A 4,540-nucleotide genomic window follows, 5' to 3' on the forward strand; every position below is an offset into this window, starting at 1 on the left:
CATTTTGAATTTATTTTTGTGTACAGTGTAAGAAAGGGGTCCAGTTTCGTTCTTCTGCATGTGGCTGTCAGGTTTTCCTGACACCATTTGTTGAGGAGACTGCTTTTTTCCCATTGGATATTCTTTCCTGCGTTTTTGAAGTATAGTTGAAATGGGTTCATTTCTTGGTTTTCTGTCCTTCTCCCTTTGAAATGTGTGTCTATTCTTGTTCCCGTACCATACTGTTTTGATTACTACATCTTTGTAATATGACTTGAAGTCAGGAATTGAGATGCCTCCAGCTTTGCTTTCCTTTTTCAAGGTTGCTTTGGCTATTCGAGGTCTTTTGTGGTTCCATACGAAGTTTGGGATTGTTCTAGCTCTGTGAAAAATGCTGTTGGTATTTTGTTAGGGATTGCATTAAATGTGTAGATTTCTTTTGGTAGTATGGGCAATTTTAACAATATTTGTTCTTCTACTCCGTGAGCATGGAATGTCTTTCTATTTCTTTGTGTCTTCTTCAGCTTCTTGCATCAGTGTTTCATAGTTTTCAGAGTACAGGTCTTTCACCTCTTTGGTTAGGTTTATTCTTAGGTATCTTATGGTTTTTGGTGCAATTGTAAATAGGATTGATTTCTTAATTTCTTTTTCTGCTGCTTCACTATTTGTGTGTAGAAATGCAACAGATTTCTGTACGTTGATTTTGTATCCTGTGACTTTACTGAATTTGTGTATCAGTTCTAGCAATTTTTTGGGAAAATCTTTTGGGTTTTCTATATGGAGTATCAAGTTATCTGGAAATAGTGAAAGTTTGACTTCTTCCTTGCCAATTGGGTGCCTTTTGTTTCTTTTTGTTGTCTGGTTGCTGTGGCTAGGACTTCAGTACTATGTTAACTTTTTTATGTTTATTTTTGAGACAGAGAGAGAGAGAGAGAGAGCGAGCATGAGCAGGGAAGGGGAAGGAGAGGGAGACACAGAACTGGCAGTAGACTCCAGACTCTGAGCTGTCAGCACAGAGCCCAATGCGGGGCTGAAACTCACAAACTGTGAGATCATGACCTGATCCAAATTCAGAGGCTTAACTCACTGAGCCACCCAGGCCCCTCCAGTACTACGGTAAATAGCAATGGTGAGAGTGGATCTTCCTGTATTGTTCCTGACCTTAGGGGAAAAGCTCTGTTTTCCCCCATTTAGAATGATATTTGCTGTGGGTTTTTTGTATATGGCCTTTATTAAACTTACTTCATTGGAGGTTTTTGTAATGAATGGATGTTGTGCCTTGTCAAATGCCTTTTTTGTATCTACTGAAATGATAATACTGCTCTCTTATTAATGTGGTGTATCATGTTGATTGATTTGTGAATATTGAACCACCTTTGAAACCTAGGAATAAATCCCACTTGATCGTGATGAATGGTTCTTTTAATGTACTGTTGGATTGGGTTTGCTAGTATTTCATTGAGAATTTTTGCATCCATGTTCATCAAGGATATTGGCTTGTAGTTCTCTTTTTTAAGTGAGACTTTAGTGAGACTCATAGAATGCATTTGGAAGATTTCCTTCCTCTTCTATTTTTTGGAATAGTTTTAGGAGCGTAACTGTTAATTCTTCTTTAAATGTTTGGTAGAATTCACCTGTGAAGCCATCTGGCCCTGGACTTTTGTTTGTTGGGGTATTTTTGTTACTGATTCAATTTCTTTGCTGGTCATCAGTCTGTTCAAGTTTTCTATTTCTTTATGTTACAGTTTTGATATTTTATTTGTTTCTAGGAATGTATCCATTTCTTGAAGTTGTCCAATTTGTTGGACTTCATCAAAATAAAAAGCTTCTGCACAGAAAAGGAAACAATCAACAAAACTAAAATGAACCTACAGAATGGGAGAAGATATTTGCAAATGATATATCTGATAAAGGGTTAGTATCCAAAATATATCAAGAACTTGTATAACTAAACCCCAAAAACACATAATCCAATTTTAAAATGGCAGAAGACCTGGGTAGCTCAGTAAGTTGAGTGTTTGAGTTTTGATTTGGGCTCAGATCATGATCTCATGGTCGTGAGTTTGAGCCCCATGTCAGGCTCCGTGCTGGGTATGGAACCTGCTTAAGATTCTCTCTCTCTCTCTCTCTCTCTCTCTCTCTCTCTCCCTGTCTCTCTCCCTCTGCCCTTCCCCTACTCAAGTTCTCTCTGTCTCTTTCTCTCTCTGTCTCAAAAAAAAAAAATAAATAAATAAATAAATAAATAGAAAATGGAAGAACACATGAACAGACATCACTCCAAAGAAGACATACAGATAGCCAACAGCCAACAGCCAACATACAGAACAGATGTTCATCATCACCTACCATAAGGGAAATACAAATCAAAACTACACTGAGATATTACCTCACACCTGTGAGAATGGCTAAAATCAATACAAGAAACAATAGGTGTTGGCGAGGATGTGGAGAAACAGGAACACCCTTGCAGTGTTGGTGGGAATGCAAACTGGTGCAGCCACTCTGGAAAACAGTATGGAGGTTCATCAAAAAGTTAAAAATAGAACTATCCTATGATCTCACCACTACTAGATATTTACCCAAAGAATACAAAAATACTAACTTAAAGGGATACATGCACCCAGATGTTTATAGCAGCATTGTCTACAGTAGCTAAATTATGGAAAGAGCCTGTCCATCAGCCATTGAATGTCCATCCGCCATCGAATGGATAAAGAAGAAGTGGTATATGTGTACAATGGAATATTACCCAGCCATCAAGAAAATTGAAACCTTGCCATTTGCAATGACATGGGTGGAGCTAGGAGTATTATTCTAAGCAAAATAAGTCAGTCAGAGAAAGACAATTATCATATGATTTTACTCATATGTAGAATTTGAGAAACAAAATAACCAACCAGGTTGGGGGGGGGCGGGAAGAGAGAGGCAAACTAAGAAACAGAATCTTAACTAGAGAGAACAAATCAATGATTATCAAATGATAGGCGTGGCAGGGGGATGGGTTAAATAGGTGATGGGTATTAAGGAGGGTGAGCACCAAGTGTTGTATGTAAGTGTTGAATCACTAAATTTGTACACTTGAAACTAATATTACACTGTATATTAAGTAACTGGGATTTAAATAAGGAGTTCAAAAAATTATTTATTTTCCTTTAGCCTGAATTGCAGGGATATTGCTAATATATACGGAAATAGGCTTAGAGTTTTTGTGGGTCTCAGTGGAGGTCTCTTTCTCTAGCTTCTGGGCTCATGGCAGGAGGGAACCAGACCAGCATCTTGGAGTTCCTCCTCTGGGGACTCTCCGAGCGGCCAGAGCAGCAGCGCATCCTCTTCTTGCTGTTCCTGTGCATGTATGTGGTCACCGTGACTGGGAACCTGCTCATTGTTCTGGCCATTGGCACTGACGCACGTCTTCACACACCCATGTACTTCTTCCTCGCCAGCCTGTCCTGTGCTGACATCCTTTTCACCTCCACCACCGTGCCCAAGGCCCTGGTGAATATCCAGACCCAGAGCAGGTCCATTTCCTATGTGGGATGCTTGGTCCAGCTCTACTTCTTCTTGGCTTTTGGGGACATGGACATCTTTCTCCTGGCCACAATGGCCTATGACCGCTACGTGGCCATCTGTCACCCTTTCCACTGTACGATGGTCACCCCTGCCCTCCAGTGCTACACCTTCATGGGACTGCCTGCTCATGACCAGCCTTGTTGCCATGACCTACACCTTCCTCATACTCTTTTTCTTTCTGCTGTACATCGTCCCTAACTGTTTTGTGATCTGGGACACGATGAAAGCATTTTTTCTCTGATATGCGTTTGATGACTCTGTTCCCTTGCTCTTGGTGGAGTAATTGTTTTAGCCTTGATACTTATTGGTTTACTTTATTGAGATATAATTTATATACAGTAAACTGCATAGGTCAGTATGTTCAGTAAATTTTGACAAAATGTATTAACATGTTACATATTATCAACATATTATCATATTATGATCATTGTAGTCAAGATACTGCATATTTTCATTATCCTAGAAAGGGCCTCATACTCTTTTCTAGTAATCCCCCACCTTGAGGGAACTACTGATCTGATTTCTATCACCATAGGTTAGATTTACCTGTTCATGAGTTTCATATAAATGGAATCATACAGTATGTACATAGTATGTACTCTTTGTGGTTTGGTTCCTTCTCCCTAGCATGATGTTTTCAAATTCATCTACAATGATGCATGTGTCAGTAGCTTGTGCTTTTTTATTGCTGAGTCGTGTTCAGTTGTATGGATTTATAGTGATAAATTTTTCTTACTCATTCTTCTGTTGATTAATATTTAGGTCATGTCCAGTTTTCAGCAACTGTAAATAAAGCTGGTATGCACAATATTTTTTCCTTTTCTTTCTTTCTTTCTTTCTTTCTTTCTTTCTTTCTTTCTTTCTTCTTTCCCTTTTTCTTTCTTTCTTTCACTGCTATGCACATTTTATACAAGGCTACTTGTGGATATGTTTTCATTTCTCCTTGATGTATACCTAGGAGGAGAACTGCTGGGCCAAAAGGTAGATGTAT

The 4,540-nt window shown here is 38.9% G+C and overlaps 1 pseudogene; it reads left to right on the plus strand.

Annotated features, from left to right (window-relative positions):
• Positions 1-2,667: 2,667 nt before the first annotated feature.
• Positions 2,668-4,311, plus strand: LOC122486041 (annotated as a pseudogene).
• Positions 4,312-4,540: the final 229 nt, after the last annotated feature.

Source organism: Prionailurus bengalensis, chromosome E1, assembly GCF_016509475.1.
Source record: "Prionailurus bengalensis isolate Pbe53 chromosome E1, Fcat_Pben_1.1_paternal_pri, whole genome shotgun sequence".
Classification (NCBI taxonomy): Eukaryota; Metazoa; Chordata; class Mammalia; order Carnivora; family Felidae; genus Prionailurus; species Prionailurus bengalensis.